This window comes from Lepus europaeus, chromosome 19, assembly GCF_033115175.1.
Source record: "Lepus europaeus isolate LE1 chromosome 19, mLepTim1.pri, whole genome shotgun sequence".
In the NCBI taxonomy this organism is placed as follows: Eukaryota; Metazoa; Chordata; class Mammalia; order Lagomorpha; family Leporidae; genus Lepus; species Lepus europaeus.
Window position 1 is genome coordinate 51515310 of NC_084845.1, and position 23857 is coordinate 51539166.

The 23857-nt window shown below is 43.5% G+C and overlaps 1 protein-coding gene across 1 annotated transcript in view; it reads right to left on the reverse strand.

Annotated features, from left to right (window-relative positions):
• CDH11 (cadherin 11) overlaps positions 1-23857 on the reverse strand; it is a 163770-nt gene that overhangs the window by 90977 nt on the left and 48936 nt on the right. The window contains exon 2 of the mRNA XM_062177383.1: positions 7580-7701. The gene's annotated coding sequence lies outside the window, so the exon portion shown is untranslated. The remainder of the gene's footprint in view (positions 1-7579; positions 7702-23857) is intronic.

Sequence of the window (23857 nt, forward strand, 5' to 3'; positions counted from 1 at the left end):
TTTTAAAAATGATGGTTGGCATTTGGTCTAGTGATTAAAACACTGAATAGGACGCCCAAGTCCCATGTCAGGGTGCCTGTGTTTGATGCCTACCTCTGGCTCCCAGCCCATGCATAACTCTGAAAGGCAGTGGTGATGGTTCAAGAACTTGGGTTCCTGCCACCCACATGGGAGACCTGGCTTGACTTCCCAACTCCTGGCTTTGGCATGGGCCAGCCTCAGCTGTGGAGTGAACTGGGGAATAGGAGCTCTCTCTCTCTCTCTCTCTCTCTCTCTCTCTCTCTCTGCCTTTCAAATAAATATTTTTTAATGTATAAAAGCTGTTGCTATGGTAGCCCAACAGCATTTGAAATAGCACTTAGATTCCAAAATTCAGAGCCCTTGAAAAGATAAACTCGATGTCCCCTCTACAATTTTTCTAAGGCTTCCAAATGCAGCCATCAGCCAGGTGTCGGCTGTGACCTTTGAGATCTTCAGCAGATGCAGCACATGGATGGTGGATTTCAGAAGTCTTGTTAAGTTTCCTTTCCTGCTCTCTCATTGCCTTGAGCTCTGAGTGCCCCACGGGCACAGGGTAATGTGGGTTACTAGCCTCCAGTGGAAACAGTGATTCTGTGGCTCAGGGATCACAGGGGACCTAAGAAGACAAACCTGCAACAGCCTGGTTTTCTCCTGAAACACTCTAGGGACAACTGAACCTTCCAGGTGGACCCAACTCAAGGAAACAGATAAATTCAGAGAGACATCAGGGAATACCCAGACACACATAGTTGTTTCTTGAGAATAGGAAACTGCAATGGCCTATTCTTGGGTGCACATGTAGATTTAGAACAGCAGCCAGTAAACATGTGTTTAAAATATATGAATGGACTAATTAATGAATAGCCAGGAATCGATTTCTTAGAGAGTTTACCCCACCATTCTCATGTTAATTGCTTTCCTCAATTAAGATTGTGATTGTCTAGTTGTCAACCCATAGATCCTGAGAACTTGGTCTGCAAAAAGCATGCCCGTATCTTGGCATGGAGCACAGAAGAGTGCCAGGAATTCCTTCAGGAATTATTTGATGAGTCAATGAATGAATAACTGAAAACAATCCTCTTAGGCCCAGGGCACATGGCTGCAATACCATAACATACTGTCTGATTGAGTTAAACTCTGCCTGTCACAGTATTCAAAGTCCCTCGCACCTCCAGTCCGAACTATCTCTCACCATGCAATGCACAGAGGATGTGCACAGATAACTTGAGCAGCGCTCAGAAGCTTTGATCTTTAAGGGGAGGCAATCCTACACCAGGCTTTGAGATGGCGTGTTGTCTTTTAACAAGCAGAACAGAGAGTTAATGCTCTCTGAATGGCCAGTTGTAGGAAATGAAGTGATTACATTTCAACTGTACTGTTTGTAACTGTCCTGGAACTCTGGGCTCAGAAGACAGGTGCAGAGAGGATGCTCACATGTCTGCGACATTTGCTCTTGCTAAGTGCTTGAGGAAACAGCAAAACTGATTCCCCAAAATCGAATGGCCTAAAGAGATGGCCTTCCATCTCTACCCTGGAGGTAGATTTGCTGCTCCTGGCAATGCAGTGCAAGTAATATTGAGGGGAACATATTCTCAGCTTCAAATGCATCTGGATTATCTTGCTGTATATGTTGGGAAGAGGAAGCTTGCTCAGGTCTACAGATAACTGATATCCTGTATACCTTGGCTTTGGATTACATTCATAAAAAGTATTGCATGGAACATGGAAAAACGATTTAAAGAATCAGTGACTACAAATGAAGGATTCCTAAGAATTAACTGTACAATTTTTGCAACTTTTATGTAGGGTTGGAGTATTTTAAAATTTTCTTAAAAATGTCTTTGACCCAATGAGTGTAAGCAAACCAAACATGGAGAAAAACTTAGAATAGGTTTATTTTTAAAAGCAAAGAGCACAGAACAGTATTTATAGTTGCTTCCATCCATGTGCATATCCAAATGCGGAGGAAGTAACTCCGTGGATGTGTTTGTAACTCACCCACTGAAAGGTTGCACAGAAATCCAAAAATAGTGATTGATTCCAGGAAAAGAAATTGAGGGATTACAAACTCAAGGGGACTCAATTCTCTATAGAGTTCCTTTTCACATTTTGGATTTTAAACCATCTTTATATAATTAGCCACCTTGTCTATTTAAATAGAAATGAAAATCATCAAATTTTTCATGGGGTACTCTACCAGCCATGACCAATGGGTTGACAACTCCTTGTAGTGGCTGTCTTGTCTGCTTCCTAATATGTTCCTGGGAGTCTATGCCCACAGTCTCACTTGACTCTGTCTAGCACAGGCAGCCCCCCTGAACCCCACAGATCTGCAAAATTATCTGGAAGTACCTCCATGCCAGGGTTATTTGTCGGCCAGCCTAGGTCCATCAAATTAAGGGAAGATTTTAGAAGGCGTAACCTTAGTTTCATTGTTGTACTGACTCATCTGCATTTGGTTTCTCATTATATTCCTGGTCCAAGGCATGAAATAGGAATGGTTCTCAAGAAATGGTTGATGAATGAAAACATCTAGAGCTCTGATTTCCTCTACCTATATTTGCCTCTCATTAAGTGTCTATTTGGCTTCCTACTGCTGAGTTAGCCACAACCAGGAAGATGTCCTTGAAAGTCCAAGTAGAGATTTAGAAGCCAGCCACATCAAGATAATTTTAATAATTATTAGCCTCTGACTTGGATAAAACTGGAAGTCAAAGAAAGTAGAAGACACACACTGATCAGCAGGAGGCACTACAGTGCTATGCTTCAGCATGGGGACTCTGTGTCTACTCACCGTTGGCAATGTCTTTTTTTTTTTTTTTTTTTTTTTTTTTTTTTTTTGGACAGGCAGAGTGGACAGTGAGAGAGATAGAGACAGAGAGAAAGGTCTTCCTTTTTCCGTTGGTTCACCCCTCAAAGGCCGCTGCAGCCGGCGCGCTGCGGCCGGTGCACTGCGCTGATCCGAAGCCAGGAGCCAGGTACTTCCTCCTGCTCTCCCATGTAGGTGCAGGGCCCAAGGACCAGGGCCATCCTCCACTGCCCTCCCGGGCCACAGCAGAGAGCTGGAATGGAAGAGGAGCAACCGAGACAGAATCCAGGACCCCGACCGGGACTAGAACCTGGGGTACCAGCGCTGCAGGCAGAGGATTAGCCTAGTGAGCCACAGCGCCAGCCAGCAATGTCTTAACTTCTATGAATCTCAGTGCCCTCATCTATAAATGAACCATGAAAACTGCACGTAGCACTTAGAATGTCAGTAATGTCAAAGGCAATAATGAATGTAGAGCACACAGCACAGTGCCTGCAAGTGGACATGCTCAGTAAACGTCAGCCGTCACCATTAGTGTTGGGAGGAGCCTCTGTCCTTTGCTTATCATTAGCTACATAAAGCAACCTCAAGTTTGGTTCAGGTTTTTCATTTAATGTTGATTTCAGCCGGGGGTACTGTGTTCATGTGCCTAGCACACAGAGTTTCAGGTGATCATTAGTTGATCGTGGTAGTGACAGTCACTTTGTAAATGCTTATTTTTGTTGTTTTATTTATTTGGAAGATAGAGAGATGGGTGGAGATCTCCCATGCACTGGTTCATTCTCCAAATGTGTACCACAGCCTGGGCTGGGCCAGGATGAAATCAGGAGCTGGGAATTCAATACAGGTCTCCCATGTGAGTGGCAAGGACCCAAGCTGCCTACCTGAGTGCAGTCTAGCAGGAACTTACCATTGTAAGTAAATCCAGGACCTAAACTCACACACTCCAGGAGGAGATGCAGTACATGCCAAATCCCCACCCAGAGCGACAGTCATATTTTATACACCGAAGAGCTGCAATGTGCGATCAACAAGTGAACTTGAGTGTCTGTTTATGATTCCGGTGACACTGACTACAGATATCTGGCCTCCTTCTCCATAGTAGCCTACATTCCAAAATAGGAAATGTGCATTCACAGACAGACCCAGCAGGCACAGAGGGTTAGAAAGCCGGCTGCCAACATTTTGCGCTGTCAGGGACAATGCAGAGCCGGGTAGAAATGCCAGCACAGGTGAGCTGCCTTCCAAGCAGCTTCCTAGATTGACTTCTATGCAAATGAAAGATAATTGGGTGACCTGTGACCAGTAGCCCCCGCTGATTACTACTCAGCAGGGTGCCAGTGTGTGTACACTTTTCTTGATCAAAGGACATGTCCCCTTCACTTCTGCAAGACATTTACTTCCAGGCCCTAGTGCCCTATTAAAAACCCAACAAGGCTGCAAGACTGAGCAGCCCCGTCCTCTATTTTCACAAGTAATTCCTTCCTTGCTCTGAGAAATGTGCTGAGGTAAGACAGATGTGCCAGGAATGGAAGCTCAAGCTCGGTTCCCCTGGAAGTTAGAGAGAGCGCTAATGCTGTGAGCCCAAGGCACTTCTGCACCATGGCATCACTTGTTCAAAGCGCTCTCTCTCGCGCTCTTTCTCTCTTCCCCACCCACCCATTTTTCACTATCTCTATACCCATCTCCCCCACTCCCAACTCAGATTTTGACTGCTATATACAGAGATACCCGGCTGTAAGTTCCTTAAGGAAGGGAATGTGCCCATTCACTTCCATCTGTAATTGCAGCACGTCCTAGGTAGTTATCCAAGAAACACTGTTATCCTGAATGGATTTGGCGTCAAAACGTGAAGTTGTTGGTTACTTTTGTCTTTCCAAAACCTGAAATTATGATAACCAGCAAGTCCTTTCCTCCCCCAAGACACGAAATTCCTCTCCATAAAACAAAGAGCTTATCCAGGAAGATCTAAGGATTGTTCTACTGGCAACACTTTTAAGGATACCACAAGCACTTGTATATTCTACCTCCCTATTTTGGAATAAAACCTATGCAAAACTCTTCAAAACAGGCTGTTCTTCATTTCTAGGTGAAAGAAAAAGGAACCTAACAGATTTCCTAGAAGTGAAATTAAATTCAAGTACTTTCTGTTTAACTTTTGACTCGGTTTCATTGGTACCTTATTCTAATTGTCCCTATTATCTAGAAAAATAGGAAATGCCACTTGCACATCCTATTGAAGAATTCAAAGGGCTGATGAAGTGAAGAGGCCATTTGGCTTGGCAGAAATGAGGTAATCATCATTCACAGACATATCCACGGGAGAGATGTGTTTCATCTGCTGACCAGGCTTCATTCAGCACAAATGAGGGAAAAATCTGTGAATGTAAGAGGAGTCAGTCCCATGATTTTCAAAACATATTGGTGCATTTGCAGAGGAGTGGAGTTTTGCTTCCTCTGTGAGTGTTTTCATTTGTTTATCCCCATGGTAAATAACGACAGGAGCACAGGAGAAAGAGCTGGGGGCTCTGCAAGCTGAAATTTTCTCCCCAAAAAGATACACCTTCAAATATGAGTGTAAATTACAAACAACTTACAGATTTCAGTTGCAGGGGTGTCTTGCCTATCTGTTTAACGTGAGTTTAGCTGCAGAAAAAGCCTCTAGCCTGATGTAGAGGAAATGTCTTTCGTAAAAGACATGATAAAAGATTTATTCACAGAAAGGGCAGAAGAGGAGAGTGGTGAAAAATAAAAAAATAAAAGACAAGCTCTGGCTAAAGTTAAGACTTCCCATGGTTACACATTCAGGGATAAATATTAAAGCATATGACCTTGGGCAAGTTACTTATTTTCTCTAAGAGTTTTCTCATTTTTAAAATGTTGGACATTTATCATTATCTACCAAAGACCTTGTACATGAGTCAAGGAAAGTTGTATCTTTAAAGACTCTATGAGCTTGATCCATGGTAAGAAGGCAATATCTGTTATCTGCCATTATTATCACTGTGGCTACCCACTATACTTCTTTCTCATCTTCTATTAAAAATACACTGATAGTCTCTATTCGTTTGTTTAATGCATAATTATTGGGACAGATATACTGCTTACAAGTTCTGCCCTCAAGAATCTTGAAGTCCATCTGGGAAGAAAGACAACTCAGTAGATAAATATTACCCAGTATGGAGTCTAAATAAACAGAACTACCTCTTACTGCCAAAGTATTGTGTAGGAGGCATCCACACTTTAGCTGCTTAGTCTTAGGAGATGAAAGAAAACAAAAAACAAACAAACAAAAAAAAAAAAAAGAAGAAGAAAGAAAAGAAAAGAAAAGAAAGAAAAAGAAAAACCCCATAGATAGTGAGACCCAAGCTAATACATAAAGTAAGACTGCTTGTGAAGAAAGAAAGATTATGCGGATTTGTGGAAATAAGGTTGTGTTCTGTGGGCAAATCTCACAGTGGATGCCCGTAATGAGGGTTGGGTATGAAGACAGAGAAGCTAAGAAATGAGTCTGGACATCAAAACAGGGCCACCATCATCAAAGGGCTCTAGAGGCTTGTAAAGGAGTTCAAATCTCTGTCAATGAAAAGGATTAAGTGGAAATGCTATATACTACACAGACTTAGGGGTACGGTACAGTAAGTGTGAAGAAGGTGAATCATGTTGGAACTGACAAGGAAAAAATAAACAAGGAGGAAAAAAAAGGTCCATTAGGTGGTAATTTCAGTAATACTGAAGCACAGGGCTTGGCTTGAATTTGGGTGGTGACAGCAGGAACAGAGACATGTAAGGTAATTCTAAAAGTCAGCAGAGAGTAGGACTGACAGGAATCAATTGCTGTTGAAGTGAGGGATTGAGAGACACACAGGATCTTTCCCATGCTTCTCATCTGGGTGGTTTTAACGATGTCAAATGTGTGACACAGAACCAAGTGTACGTGTAGGGGGGAAAATAATGCTGTGAATTTTGCTTATTCTGGACATCCACATAGGGGTGAGCTGTAGACACCTGGACAAGCAGATGCGGAACCCCAAATGTAGAAAGCCATGTAGAAAAAATTCTTCTATTTCCATCCAGATATCTGGATGTCCTATGAAAGCAGCTCCAGTTACCACTGAGCAGGTGCAGAAGATGAAAGGATATGTCGACTCCCAGAGGCTCGGAAGTACTGGAGATGCTAGGTTCAACCAACTACTCTGTAGCCCAGAAAAGAGCTCATTAACCTAAGGGTACGCAGACAGTGCACGGCAGAATTGGGTCTGAGAGTTGAAATCAAGCCTCCTGGCTCATGGCCTCTGGCTCTGACCTATGAGGTCTTAAAGGTTCAGCCTCCAGAAATTTCTTTTCCTTTTGGAATGTAAGGTGGTTTGTTCCTATTTTAAGAATTCTTGTCAAAAGAAAGGAAAGCACAAAGGAGCAACATGGCAATTATCTCAGCCAGTCTGTCTACCAAGCCCTTGAAAGTAATTGCAGTCCTTTTAGTTGCTGCTTTGTCCTCTACATTTTCTATAGTCACAGAGATTACCATCCCTGCACTACCACATAACAGGTGTTAAATAAAGAGAACTCAATAGCAAAAACACTGAAAAATCACATTCTTCAGAGCCCAGGAAGAAAGGCCTTTCCCTGCCTCTCAAGTTCTGCTTTGCATTTCTGAAGGACTCAATCAAGCCAAGGTTGAGGGATGGACTTGGAAGGCATGGTTCCCACCCTGACACTCACAGTGACATGCAAATTGGTCCACCTTACCTTCTTCACCCATTGGATACTTGCTGCCAATTTCTATAACACACTCCACCCATCTGATTGGTCACTCAACAAATAACAGGAATGAATGTCACGGAGCCACTGAGCCAAAAACACAGTGATTTCTACAAAAAAAAACAAACAAAAAAGATAAAAGCATGATTAGTATCCTAGACGTTACATCCAAAATGGGTACACACAATTGCATAATACAGAGTTTTATCTTAGAGGATAACAGTCCTGTTGGGTAAAGACAGTTACAAACAAATTGGCACAATTGATGGACAACAGGAAAACACTTGTCATGGATTTGGAGGTACCTGGATGGTGTGATTAACCACAAGTGCTTGGTACTTTGATTACAAGAAAAAAAAAGATAAAAGCAGTTGCACACTCAAATTCACACAACGTGCTGTGTACTTCACATGCATTTTCTCCAGCACTGACAACACACCCAAGGAGTAGATATGAAGTCTCAGAGCCAATTTCTGAGAAAATGTTGAGTCCCGTGCAATGACTTCCCTGCAAAAATGAAAGAAGCACTGTTCTGGAGCTGCAAGACGCTTGTGGAAGAACAGGCTGCAGGGCAAGGGATAACACTGGTGGCAGTGGTGACAGGAGATCTCATCTCCACTTCAGGAGACCAGAGCACTGGGCTGACAGAGCTGCAACTCTTTTCAAGACTGAATGCTACCCACTCTGGTACACTGCACTCTGCTTTTCTGTGCGGTGCTTTTGTTCTGCCTGGATTTGGGTTTGATTCATTTTCTTATCTACCAGTGTCTAACACATTCCCTAGCCCAGAGCAGCTGTTCAATGTATACTTGCAGAATGAATGAATAAACAGGAGTAGGGAATGCCTAAATAGCTGTCGTCTTTAGAAAGTGAGGCACTGAACCAAGGAAGGCACTGGCTGGCAGAACTTGCCCACATGACAGCACGAAGGAGTTCCTGAACATTCTTCATCTGGAGAGCTTCTGCTTTCTAGGACCATTCCGGCATATACCATGGGCTTAAGCAGCTCTTTTCTTTGACTTTTTAAAAATTCCACTTCGTTTCTTTCCAAATTCACTTTCCCTTATTTGTCTTGCTTCCATCTAAAAGCCTGCCACAATCAACACCTTTTTCAAAACAGTAAACAAACAAAAATCTTTTTTAGTGAAGAACAGGACATGGATTTTAAATCTACTGAAGAATGTTCATAACATTTGGTTTTAGTGACTATATTAAAAAGAAGAGGGGCCAGCGCTGTGGCGTAGTGGGTAAAGCTGCTGCCTGCAGCGCCGGCATCCCATATGGGTGCCGGTTCAAGTCCCGGCTGCTCCACTTCCGACCCAGCTCTCCTCTATGGCCTGGGAAAGCTGTGGAAGATGGCCCAAGTGCTTGGGCCCCTGCACCCACATGGGAGACCCACGAGAAGCTCCTGGCTCCTGGCTTCGGATCAGCACAGCTCCAGCTGTTGCAGCCATCTGGGGGAGTGAACCAGCGGATGGAGGACCTTTATCTCTCTTTCTCTGCTTCTGCCTCTCTGTAACTCTGCCTTTCAAATAAATAAGTAAATTAGGAGGAGGAGAAGGAGGAGAAGGAGGAGGAAGAGGAGGAGGAACTGTCCTCATATATGCAATCCTGGGATGCCCAGGACAGAGCAGCACAAGGAAAGCTCCCAGATGCACTTGTCATCATGGAGAAAACCACACAGAGTGTTCATATAACACCTACACCAATGAGGAAGGCCCCAACCTTGCCTTAAGTTACAAGTTGCAGCTGGTCTCCAAGAATGGTCCTACCAACAAACCATGCCTTCTGATATTCATGTCTTTATGCAGTTCCTTTCCCTGTGAATCTGAACCAATCAGCAAAGAAACATAGCAAATGCAACACTCTATGAGATATGGGGAAGGGGCCTGAATCCTGGCGGTTCTACCAGGCAGAGCATTGGTCCAAAATGGATACTTTTTGAGTTAAGGTCTAATGGCACGTGCCTTGCTAGGCTTGGACTTGGTTGGGTCCCATTGCCCCTTTCTTCCTCCCAGTTTCTCCATCTGGGAATGGGAATGTCTATCATTTGCATGTCTATCACTGTATTTTGTAAGTACACAATTTATCTATCTTCACAGAATCACAAAAATAAGAGTCTTGGATCAGCATGAATTCTACTTTGAGTCATACAAATACTCATTTAGATAATTTTTAGACAAAATTTCAAAATTTAGAGTTGATGCTGAAACAAGTTGACAATATGGGAGTTGCTGGGATAGGATGAATGGGTTTTGAATGAAATAAAAATATGAATTTTGTGAGGCTAAGGATGGAATTTTATGAATTGAATGTTTTTGTAACACAGAATTCATATCCATAAAACCCAATGTGGTATTATTTGGAAGTAGGCGCTTTAAGAGGTAATTAGATCTAGATGAGGTTATGATGGTGGAGTTCCCATTACAGAATTGGTATCCTTGTGAGAATCAAAAAAGAGGGACCAGTGCTGTGGCACAGTGGGTTAAAGCCCTGGCCTGAAGCGCCGGCATCCCATATGGGTGCCGGTCCTAGTCCCGGCTGCTCCTCTTCTGGCCCAGCTCTCTGCGATGGCCTGGGAAAGCAGTATAAGCTGGCCCAAGTGCTTGGGCCCCTGCACCCACAGGGGAAGCTCCTGGCTCCTGGCTTCAGATCAGTGCAGCTCCAGCCGTTGTGGCCATCTGGGGAGTGACCCAGTGGATGAAGACCTCTCTCTCTCTCTCTACCCTCTCTGTAACTCTTTCAAATAAATAAAAAAATCTTTAAAAGAAAAGAATCAAAAACGAAAGCCCTTTCTCTGACTCTATCTCTCTGCAATCTGAGGATGCAATGAGAAGAGAGCTGTCTGAAAGCCAGCAGGAAAGCCCTCAACAGGAACCAAATGGGCTGGCTCCTTGATCTTGGACTTTTTAGCCTCAAACACTGTAATAAATAAATATCTATCATTTTAGCCAGCTGGTCTATGGTATTTTAATTTATTTATTTTAAGGATTTACATATTTATTTGAAAGGCAGAATTACAGAAAGACAGACAGAGGCAGAGAGAGAAAGAGAGAGCTCTTTCATCCGATGGTTCACTCCCCAAATGGCTTCAACGGGTGGAGCTGGGCCAATCCGTAGGTAGGAGACAGGAACTTCTTCCGGGTCTCCCACATGGGTGCAGGGGCCCAAGAACCTGAGCCATCTTCTACTGCTTTCCCAGGCCATAGTAGAGAGGTGGATCAGAAGTAGAGCAACTGGGTCTCGAACCGGCACTCATATGGGATAATGGCACTGCAGATGGAAGCTTTACTTGCTATGCCACAGTGCTTGCCACTCTATGGCATTTTATTACAGTTGGCTGAGCTGACCAATATAGAAATATTGTAGACTGTGTATTGTGCTCTTTGAATGCTTGCTCTGGGAGAATAGAGCTGCTATTTCAGAAGGCTGAACACACCTTCATGTCCTGGGCAAACTTCAGCCAGCCACACGGAGAAATAGAGACGCCCTTCATCTCCATATTTACCCAGAAAGGTGAATGAAGAGGCCATCTTGGACAGTCAACTCATTCAGACATTCATAGGACACAATCATCTGACTTTATGACATGAGAGACTCCAAATAAGAACCAGCTAATTTAAGTCACTCAACTCGAAAAAATTATAAGATGAAAGAGTAGATCATTGTTGTAGGTCACTAACTCTGGAAGTGAAGCTATGATTTAGACATGGTCTAAATGTGTTCCCTAAGATTGCAAGGGTTGGGAGCTTGGTCCCGTGTGTCAGCAGGGGGAATGGGGGAGAGGTGAGGCCTAGATGGAAAGTCATCAGGTCATGGAGGGCACTGTCCCTGGAGGGAACTGATGCAGTTCTGTTGGAACCATGGGAAGATCTTCTAAAACAGCTGCACCGAAGAGCAATATGGATCCTTCCCTGGCCTCTGACTTCCTGTTTTACCATGGGATCTCTCCCTGTTCCATGCACTCCCCCGGAATGCTAGCCACCATAATGCAATGTAGGAAGGGGTCCTCGCAAGAGCTAGCAACATGCTGTTTGGATATTCAGCTTCCAAAACTGTGAACTAAATGAACATCTTTATTTATATATTGCCCAGGCTCTGATATTTGGTTACAGCAATGGAAGACTCATTAATCAAGATGGCATGTGACTAAGCAATAAATAACTGAAAAGTTATAAGCAGAGACACTTTCAGAGGGTTCACCAACACATTCTCTTTAAATACATATTAACACTCTGAGTATCAAGAACCCACAATTCAAAGGGCTAAGACTCTTGCTGAAGGTGTGCATAGGCAATGGTATTCAAGGTAGGAACAGATCCAGCAGTCAGACTTCATAGCCTGTGTTCTGCTTTCTTTCTCCTGTCTGCAGCCTGTTAAAGCAGCTGGGTTTTTTGGTCAATGTGTTTTTAAAAGTTTGTTTCTTAAACCTATTTAGAAAAGAAAAAAAGAAGAAGAACCTAATTGAACTCTCTCTACTTGGCCTTTTCTTCCCTACCACATGTTTCCTATAAAATGCCTTTTACCAAAAGCCTGCACATCCAATTAAAAGGTTCAGAAGGAAAACAAAAATCAATGGTGAACTGTCTATGAATCCTGAGCACTACAAACATTTTAGAAAAAAGTGGCCATGAGTTCTCTGAAAATTGATGGCTTACAGCTATACCATGTTTCTCAGAAAAGAAAAAAAAAAAAAAAGCAACCATAGGAAATCAAAGCTGTTTTTCATACTTTACACAAAGTTGATGCATTTGAGGGGGCTGTGTAGGTATCCAGGAGATGTTCTATTGCTGCAGAAGCTTTCTTGATTGGAATATTCATTTTTCTTCATCCCCCTGATAATGAAGAACTCCCCCATACCTGGAATCACGGGTTCCCTTCTGAGCCACAGAACTCTGATCCAACCTTGCTACATCTATCGCCTGCTTGCTCCCAGGACTTCTCCCATTCTTGTATTTTCCAAGATCTGTGTTTCATCACACCTGCCTTCCAGCTCGGAATCACTGCCCTCCAGCAGCCCCCTATCTCCCTCTGCTCGGCTCTCCACTGAATAAGCCTTGTAAGTGCACAGACGCTCCATGCTATATATTATTTCAGGAAGATTGGGAAACAAGGAAAAGGAACACTATGAAGCCCAGGGGTAAAGTGGGTGAAGAAAATGTTTGATCATGGCAAAGTCCAAGAAAACATTCAAGGAAGGGTGTGGATAGATGGTGGCAGCTCCTCTCGCTGAGCTCCATCTGGAAGGCTTGGTACACGCAGGGCCGTGTCCTTTCTTTCAGCACTCTCCTAGAATCTGTGCCCTAAAAGTGAATACGTTCACATGGAGATCTCCATGTATGACTCCTCTTACAGGATGTGGGCCAGTGTGTGCCGGATCATTGTCACCGGGGCAACAACATATTGTGCTGGTGTCGGGGGGAGGTGTATTAAGAGTACATGTGAATTAGATTTAAATAGATGTGAATTTGATTGAAACAGTCCCCACTCTACTAATCCCATCAATACCCCTGTCAGGTCCTTAGACCTGTACACATTGAGTACACACTGTGTGCACTGTCCTGGTATAGGTGCAACACAGGGGTCACAAGCTAAAAGGGAAAAAGCCGCCAGTGAGGGAAGTAGCACAGCCCAAGGATATAGCAACAGCTCTATTTTACAGATGGAGAAACTGAGACTGAGAATGACCAAGTGTATATAGCAAGGAAGTAGCCTGGCTGGGCTAGATCACTCTTTTTTTTTTTTTTTTTTTTTTGACAGGCAGAGTGGACAGTGAGAGAGAGACAGAGAGAAAGGTCTTCCTTTTGCAGTTGGTTCACCCTCCAATGGCCGCTGCGGTAGTGCGCTGCGGCCGGCGCACCGCGCGGATCTGATGGCAGGAGCCAGGTGCTTCTCCTGGTCTCCCATGGGGTGCAGGGCCCAAGCACTTGTGCCATCCTCCACTGCACTCCCTGGCCACAGCAGAGAGCTGGCCTGGAAGAGGGGCAACCGGGACAGGATCGGTGCCCCGACCGGGACTAGAACCCGGTGTGCCAGCGCCGCAAGGCGGAGGATTAGCCTAGTGAGCCGCGGCGCCGGCTAGATCACTCTTTTTACCAGAAGTAAGAATCCTCAATTTTTCCTGCTTCCAAGGGCAAATCAAGCCAACCGTCTGGCACACAAGCACAGATAATTTCCACGTTTAGTTACAGCAACAAAATGGGGAATTTCAGGTGTTTTGAAACAGAGTCAACTAAAACAAACAACTATTAAATGTTTATATATCACTATTGTATAAACAGATAAAATACTAGGTTTTTGAAACTCTCATTGGAAGAAGGTGAATGGTCACCACACACTTTTCAGTTGCTCTAGAAATCCAAGCTGCATGGCTGACACTGCTCTGTGCTTTTCTCACTCTGCAGGCAGGAAAAGAGGTGATACAGAGGCCACACGTGAGCATGGGTCCTGGGAGCCCTGCAGACAGGGACTTCTGTCTCTTTTGGATATCATGTGTTTTTGACATTGTTGAAGGAATGATTAGACTCAGCTAATAATCATCATTGAGTGTTTTTCTTCGTGTTACTGCCAAAAGTTCCAGAACCATATGGTGAAACATATTTTGTAAGATAGGATTTTAGATGATGAATTTCTTTTGAGTTTTTAGAATTTCTATTTTTAAAAAAAATTATTGAAAAGACTATATATACAAATAAATGCACATAAGTATGTAGATAAATGAGCTTTTTGTTTTCTGAGCACATTCATAACCAACACCCAAATTAAGAACAGAACATTACTAGTATCCCAAGAGTCCTCTCCAGTTCTTTCTTTTAATGTGCAAAAGAGTACATTGTCATTTTCATGGTACAATTCAAATTTGTTTTTTTTAATGGAAGAAGCAGTACTGAATGTGAGAAACCAACACCTAAATTCTAGGCTTTGACTCTTCCCAGCTCCTTTGATTTGGGGCAAAAAAGAACTTTCTGAGCCTCAGAAAATGGGGGTAATAGCAGTTGTGGGGATTTACTGTGAAGAGGTATGAAGATAAATGCATTCCATGCCTTTAAAATAAATAATATTCAATAGCTGTGATTATGAAAAGATACATATTGTGCTCTTACAATTGTGCATGACTAAAAGTTTTACCTCTCATTGTGTATTTATTATTCATGAAGCCCTATGGTAAATGTGTAAGCATTTTTTTTTGTTTTTGACGAGTGGACAGTGAGAGAGAGACAGACAAAGAAAGGTCTTCCTTTTCTGTTGGTTCACCCCCCAATGGCCGCTGCAGCCTACGCGCTGCGGCCGGTGCACTGCACTGATCCGAAGCCAGGAGCCAAGTGCCTCTCCTGGTCTCCCATGTGGGTGCAGGGCCCAAGCACTTGGGCCATCCTCCACTACACTCCCAGGCCACAGCAGAGAGCTAGACTGGAAGAGGAGCAACAGGGATAGAATCCGGCGCCCCGACCGACCGGGGCTAGAAACCGGGGTGCCGGTGCCGCAGGCAGAGGATTAGCCTAGTGAGTCGCGGCACCAGCCGTGTAAGCATTTTTATAAACCCAATATTGATATTTTTATATATTAATATTCAATCACTGTAATTCATATTAATCTATAGGCATTTTGCATACATCCTATATTTCAGATGAGAAAACCGAGTCTCAAAAAAGTTCAGGAATCCTTCAAAGTTTACTGGTTCAGCCCGAACCTCAGTTCCCACTGGGTGGTTAAGGGCTGCCAGCTGCCCATGGTTCTGCCTGCCCTGCAAAAATCCCCAGGCTGGCTCCTCGCTGCCCTACAGGGGATGACTCCAAGCGTCTCACTGTAATTACAAGAAAACAACCATAAAGAGTTTCTGGGCTCCAAATGGATTTGACACAGTGGCCCTTTAAATCAAACTCTTAACACGATTATCTTTATTTCTCTTTAGTCGTTTTTCTAAGTAAGTCATGCCTTTGGAGGCACCTTAATACAAAGTGACAACCTTCGCCGTTTTCCAAAGCGCGGATGGAGGGGCGTAGAGAGAGTCCATTGTCACCATGGTAATTACTGCACAATACCTGACGGCCAATGGACAGTCAGGAGGCTCAGGCAGCAGCTGAATCCGGCATTGTCCAGGCCCGATAAAAAGATTAGCGGCCCTGAAAAGCCGGGGAGCGGGATCTCACAGCTCTCTCGCTGGGCCCTGAAAGACCCATTGTGCTGCCACCATAAATTCTGGGTTCCCCGGGCACTTGACAACTGAAGCTAGGGACAATAGAATTCTTGTGTCCAACAAAACACTCCTTGTCCAATTCCAGTCTTATCAGCCGCATTTACAAATGTCTTTCGTTGTACCCAAATAATTCCCTATTAGAAGGGCTATTGGGAGCAGAACTAAATAAATATTCACAGCCTTTGTAATATCTTTGGGAAATGAATAAACAAACAGTCATCTAGCATATGAGCAAACCTGCTACTCTCTACATTTTTTCCTGTTTCTTGCTCAAATTACCTAGTTTCACTTTCCTCCTTAGCAATACTGGAAGCTCCAGGTTTACTTGCCATCTACTATGTCTATAATGTCCCTGACATTATTGTCATGGTGCTTCTAATGTGCCTTTTTAAACAATTAATCTTCCCAACACTACTGGGGGAGGGTCTTGGCTTTATTCCATCTAGCTTCCCAAAGTGGAGGGCATGAGGTCTCAGAGAAGTCAAAGACCATATCCATGATAAACAAGCTACTTAGTAAGAACGGGAATTCCAAACTAGATTTCCCTGGCTCCAAAAGCTCTGCCCTTCTCACTCGGCCATAATAATTTCTCCACCACATGAATGGGGTGGAGTAGTGGTAAGCAGTTCCACTGTGAAAGCTGTACATCCGCAATGAGCCCGTTCTGTTGTCATGCAACCTGGGATCACCTGGGATCGATGAAAAAAGAACAGCCTTCCTCCAAGACAGGGCATTCCACTTTTTGTTCTAAAATGCTAGTGATTTTACTTTTTAGCTTTTGGGAGATTAGTTTTTGGGAGGCAGGTGGCAAGCAAATACAAATAAATATAGGCAAGATTCAGGAAAGCCGCAGGGACATCTGTAAGGCCACCACAAAACACACCAAACAGCAGAGTTAGAGGAAAGGTTTATTGTCAGGTGGGGGAAGCCTGACAGGCCGGCAAGGGGGTAGAGGTGAGAGAGTAAGAGAGAGTAGAGACCAGGAGCATAGGTTCTGCTATACTTTTGCCAGAGGGGCAGGAAAGTAGGAGCACTGAATCCCATCAGAGTGGGGGGTGGAGCTGACACCTGTGGTTGGGCCATCTGGTCACCTGGCTTCTAGCAATGGTGGCGGGGGCTAGTGCGTAAGATGGTGTCATGGATGTAAACTGCACCACAGACAAGACCGTGTCATTTTACTAACAACATCCATCCAGTCTATTGGTAAGGGTTAAATGTGCTCCAAAACAGCAAGTACCACTTCTTCTGTAGTTTATTTTGTTTGTCGCCTTTGTGATGAATAATACAACTCAAAAAGTTTTAATGTAATTCACATGGCAAAGCAGACACACCTTCTTTTTATTAAGATTTATTTATATATTTATTTGAAAGGCAGAGTTACACAGAGATAAGGAGAGATAGGGGGAGAAAGAGACAGAATGAGAGACATATCTTCCCATCCACTGGTTCACCCCCTAAATGGTTGCAGGGGCTGGGGATGAACCAGGCTGCAGCCAGGAGCCTAGAACTCCATCCAGGTCTTCCACAGGGGTAGCAAGGGCACAAGCACTTGAGCCATCTCCCACTGCTTTCCCAGGCACATTAGTGGAACTGAAGCAGCTAGGACTTGAGCCAGCACTCATACAGGATTCTGGTGTTGCAGGTAATGGCTTAACCTACTACACCACAACACCAGTCCCAAACAGTCCCTTTTTGAGGGAAGTCACCAACTAGAGGATGGTAATTGTCACATAAAGTCTCTGACAATATTAAGGTTCTAAATACTTTCCTATTGGGTCAGGAGATGTCCATGTTCATTAACACAGGTCATGTATCCCTCGCCAGTCTATCCCCAGCCTCACCTACTGCCCCAGGGAATTCTGCTCTTCTCTGTGCCTGTGCACATAATGCTCCCTCAGCTGAACCCTCCCATTGACTGCTAGCATAACGTTGCTAGATTTCCTCTCACTGCCTGGTGTGAATGAGTTGCTGTACTCCCGTGGTACACTGTGTTTCTCTTAGTCTCCCTCCAGGGATAGCATCCGTCATTATTATCACTGTCTGTCTCTTCCAACTCTGCATGCCAGGAACTGTGAGCCATGTGAGAACTCATCTTTGGTCTGGCCTAGGTTAATCCACTCTAAGGCTGGCTATTTGGGGAAACAGAGGAATGGTTGTAGTTAGAAATCAATCACAAAACTAAATATATAAATATATATATACATATATATTAAATTTTAAAATATTGAAAACAGCCATTGACTTTTTATCAACTTTAGTGTCAAATGACAGGTGGAATTTGTAATTTATCTTCAAGGGCTGTAATGATGTTCTCAGTTGGCCCACATTATTCAGCCTTGATAAATGTAGGTTTGGGTTGTTTTCTAAAACACTTAAAATAAGCAAAAAATAAGTAAAGTAGGCTATCATTTTGCAAATAATTAGTTATTAACAAGGAAAGACTGGAAAACCAATGGGCATCTTCCGACTGTAACTAAATGTACGTGTTCATGAAAGCTGAGTTTGAAAAAGTGTAATCAACAATTTCCAAGTTCTTCACATGCCGAGCAAAGCATCTGACCATCTTGGGGATTCAAAGCAGTCATGGGCATACGATGCTAACTTCCAGCATTTCTACGTACTTAGAAGCCGGGTGTTATATACACAAGTTAATCCAAACAGGCAACAATGATTGCTAACATTTACTGAGAGTTTGCAATGTGTCCGATCCTGGGCCCAGTACTATGTCACTCTAAGTTTCTATTTCATGAAGTCAATCGTGTAATGATCTTATAGTCAGAGTCTACAATTTCCTTTGCTGCATACATGGGATTCATATAACCAGCAAAGCTGAGTTAAGTTGCCTTCCATCACAAGGCTGCTAAAAACGAACTCAGGATCTAGACACAGGCAGGTTGAATCCATAGCAATTCACCCAACAGCTGTCCTCAACAGCATTCCTCAGATACAAATTAGGTCACTAATTTGAGGACATAGTCCAGTGATTTTAAAAACAGTGACTAAGGACAATGTCACTTTACTACATATTCAGAGAGAGCAGCCACTAAAGGAGGAGTGAAATGCAAAAAGTAACAAAGCCTGGGATGGTAACTCTGACATTTTGTCAAATCTAGGCAACTTCCAGACAAGCAAGGAGTCAATTTACTTGCAAATTTCTGGAAGATATAAATTTGCATATTCACAAAGTTAGAGAAGTATTGCACACACACACACACAGTGTAGATTTTGCTGTGTGCCAGAAATAGTTGCAGCCTGCTATAACTTTTCATACTAAGAAAAGTAAACTGTACTGTCCCTAGCAATCTGATTGATTTGCTATGTAATAGGATAGAACTTTCTTTGGAACTACTGTGCTCAGAAAGAAACAAAGCAGGTTTTCCTAATTTCTCTAAAAATTAAGTAAGGCTGTCCTTTGGCCATTTAAAATTAAGAGAAAATGCCATTTCATTATTTACCATTTCTTAGATGGTTATTCTGAAGATATAAGCTGTGAAAACTCGAATTGTCTACCAGTCCCACAAGGGCCAGAAGCTTACATGTCTTCTTGCACACTGGATATCAGGTAAACAAGGGCACAAACGAAATGCTCCAGAATGGTGTTTGAACAAGTCAGTTAGCAAATAGACGTGAGTGTCTGGCACTATAAACGCACAAAGGATCCTCAGGAGCTGCAGGGGGTGGTAACATCATTTTCTTCAGGCACAAATTTGAATTCTGCCACAGAGGGGCTGGCATGAGCCTGAAAGAGACTCCAGTGGGCTCCCTGCATCCTCACTAACCCTCCTTACGCCCACCAGCTTCAGTAATGAGAACACGTGAAGCAGGCCAGCGAAACGTTTCCCTTCAGCTTGCTCCACTTTATGGGTGCATTCCTCCCTGATAGGATTTTTACATCCTTGAAGATTCTGAGAAATGCCATTGCTGATAGCAAGGAAACTTTACCTAGGCTGGTGCCCCTCAATTTAAATCTAATGCACTGGAGTCTACACACTCTATCTCAAATGTCCATTTACCCTTTCTCTTCTTTGTAAAGACTTATTTATTTATTTGAAAGTCAAAATTACAGAAAGAGAGAGAGAGAGAGAGAAAATCTTCCACTTGCTGAGTCACTCCCCAGGTGGTTTGGGCCAGGCCAAAGCCAGGAGCATCATCTGGGTCTCCCACGTGCGTGCAGGGCCCCCAGCACTTGGGCCATCTTCCTCTGCTTTCTCAGGCCATCAGCAGGGAGCTGGATGAAAGTGGAGCAGCTGGGACTCGAGCCGGTGCCCATATGGGCTGCCGGATCTGCAGAGGGTGGCTTAACTCACTGCTGTGCCACAACACTGTCCCCTTCTTTTCACATTTTTAAAACTCCCTCCAGTGGATACAAATAACATGTACTTTTAAGAACTGAGGATGAAGATAACAAACATTGCCAGTGGTTGGGCAGAGCTGGGTAGTTAGTGTGGGAGTGACAAACAGTCCTGCTTGTGCCTACAGAGGCCTACGGGCTCTCCCACTACAACATTCACTAACTCTAGCCAAGACCATTGGGTTAGATTTTGAAAGACATTTTCTTTATGCTTGCTTGACTTGCATATCTGCAACTGTTCTACATCTATATATTGTATCTTTAAATGTGTCCACACACACACACACACACACACACAAACTGATTGTCCATCTCTGGAATTATTTAAACTATCTTTTTTATCCAGTAAGTTATAAAGTGAATTTTGGCATTAAGTATCCAGATCTGATGGAAAGTAAGGTTCTTTCCTACTCTGAGATTACGGAATTTTATTATGGGAATAATCAGTTCCCCCAGATGCAGCCAGTTCCTCTCCAGCTGTGCTCTGGTTACACTCTGGGAAACACTGAGCTAAAGCTCCTACCTCTCTGGCACTCAACACACGTCCATGACTTCAAGAACTCAAGCCTGATATCACGTCGAGGGGCAGCTTGAAGGTGACAATGTACGAGAAGATTTTGAGGCTGGGGTGGTGGGTTATGCTTTAGCTCTTGGTGTGATGTGCAGGCACACCCAGATTTCAGAGTCTCTGACAAGATGGTTGCCTCAGAGAAAGCCCAGGGGTACTTGCCCAGGCAAACCACACAGGCATGTCATCTGGCAGGCAGAGTGAGAGCAGAAGGATCAAGCTGGAGAGTCAGATGGATCTCAGTAGGAGATGCAGCCCCTGCTGGGGTAAGGAACTTGAACTCCAGCAGGCTGGTTCCTATGTGGGGCTCTAAGACGTATCAGGAGTGTGGCTTACAATTCAGTTTCCTTCCCTGTAAAATGGGCATCAGAACATCTCACAGATGTTATAATGAGATAATACAAATGAGATAATACGTACAAATTATGCCCCTGTTTCTGATTGTTATTTACTGTTCATTAAATATTAGCTGATATCAACATTAAAACATTATCATTGTTCAGTTAAAAGATTCAAGATAAAGAAATTAGTGTCATGCCAGATACAACAGGGGTCTAATGAGTTGATAATTATTATTGGCATTAAATGACAATGAATCAGCACATAGGGAAGTACCTTCTCAACTTCCTTCCATGCCTGATATCAGCAAAGAGAAAGTCTCTATTTGTTCAGAAGACTTTCTGAACAAAGAGAAAGCTGTGTCAGGCTCAAAGAGCATTCAGCTACATTGTTCCCCTTTAATATCTCTATGTTATGGCTACCTTATATTTATTACAACAGGTATTGGTTTGCCATCAATGAGAACAATAGGCTTTCTTCAAATATATCTTTAAGAAAAGCAGGGTCAATAAAAATATTAAGGAAATAACCATGTGGATGATTCCTAGATATGACAAAGCAAAACTTGAATTACTAAAGGATTAAAAACACTGATCCAATGCCTTGCAATTATTCTATGGACAGAGACTGAGGCCCTGAGTGGGAAGCAGATGAGGAGTGGAACGGACAGTAGCCTAGAGCAGCTTCAGCAGCCACAGACCCTGCCTCCCCCACCTCAGTCTCTGTACTGAACTTTTGTTAATATCATGCATTGGATCAGGTGTGTGAAGGGACAGCACGGAATGACAGCACGCCTCTTCTGAGGACAGAAAAAGAATTACAGGGAGAGACCAACGCCTACCCTGACCAGGTGATGGAGGGAGGAGCAGAGTCTACTAACCCTCCAGGAAACCAGGTCTTCTAGAAGAAACTAGGTTGAAACCTCAGTGAGCCCACACTCCACCTCGTGTCACTCCCTAAAATTCATGCCATGTGTTTTACATGTATCTTCTTTAACAACAAAGGAACTTTAAAGACATTTACAAAATCCATTGTAGTGCAACAAATGACAGCACTGTTGTATGTGATCAGAATGTAAAGACTGGGTATGAAAGAATCTGGGGCTGGCATTGCGGTGGACCAGACAGCAGGCAACTGAGACACCAGCATCCCATATGGTCGCCGATTTGAGACCCGACTGCTCTATGCTTCATACACTACCCTTTGTCCTTTAAAGTGTTGGCTAAATAGTACTTCTTGAAAATCAACCTTCCAATTTTCCACATGCACACACACACACACAACTCTCCCTGTCACATCATCTCTGTCAACCATTCAGCCGTTCAACAAATTTTTTTGGAGCTTCTGCAAAGTGTGAGGCACTGGTCAAGTCACCAGCATAACAAACGGACAGCATTGCTATATTATGGAACTTCCCTACAACAAGTAGGCAAAGTAATAATAATAATAATAATAAACAGCAAAGAAGTAGACAGTGGCAAGTGACACATAGTAGGCTTTAAAAGGTTCATAAAACAAAGCGGATCACAGCTGCTGCTTAGAATCCCTTTAAACCAATGCACACATGCCCAGCATGCAGTAACGACGGATGGAATGAGAGGCACCACCTACTAATTTATAGTCATCCTGTTGTTTTATGCATCATTCACATTGACCATCACCGGTTGTCCTCAACCCCCTATGCGATTATGAAGAGCAGATCCCCTGGTCTGCACCACACACTACAGTATCTACTATGGCACAATCATACGCATTTTCTGCAAACCATAAACATGAGGACCCAGGCTGGAGGTTTGAGACCATCACAAATCACAGGATGTTAACAGCCAAATGAAAACTCGGCAGTCTCCCTGATGCAGTGGTCTCGCTAACTGTGCTTGGCAGAGATTGGGTGTTCCTAGAATACCCGAAAGGCTGTGCTGGAGTGTAGAGAGTGTCAGGAGGGCTCTCTAGGATGCCCACTGCTTTCTTCTTCCTCCTATTTAATCCACAGAAGCCCTTCTTGACCCATTTTCTGTGTTAAGATTGATAAGATTTTATCTGCATGAAACTTGAGGAGTAAGGGTGTAGAGGAGAAACAGTGACTCCAGGGGTTAAATGACTCCTTTAAATTTTTAGAAAATCTCATTCTGGAAGGATATACATAGGTTTAGATAGAGGTAGATGTACACAGAGCAATGGACAGATGACTAGACGTTGTTAGAATACAGAGAGGAAGTGAATAGAATAATACTGGAAGTGGGTAGGTGTAGAAAGAGAGGATATTAAAACATAAGTGGGCTATGCTTTCAAGGAAGGCAGAAGGCTTTTTTAACGCAGCATTCCCTCTCGAGAATGCTGCCTTGTCTTCAGCTCTGGTCACTCACTCATTCATTCACTTATATCATAATTACATATCAAGCTTTTCTATGCACTAATCTCTTTGGCAATGATGAACACATGGAATCGGGGGTCTTGTTAAAATAAGATAGGAGAAGAGAGGGAGAGAAGGAAGGGGATGGGGAAGGACATGATAACTGGAAGCCAAAGCAGTTTCATGAGTGGGGGTCCTGAAACTGCCTGCCTTCCCTCTCTTCCCCAGCACACAGGGGGAGTGTCCTACCCAAAGCAAACGCGGAGCTGCAGAGGGCGCCTATGAGTGAGAAGGAACAGCACTCCCAGAATAAGACATGACTAAAGAAAGAGAGAGGCGGGGTGACGGCATGATTGATCTACGAAACTGTCTATTTTTAGTGGCCTAAGGAAGACTCTCTTCAGTGACCCTGCCAAATTATGATGCAGACAGAGTTAATGAAAGCTCTCTCAACCTTC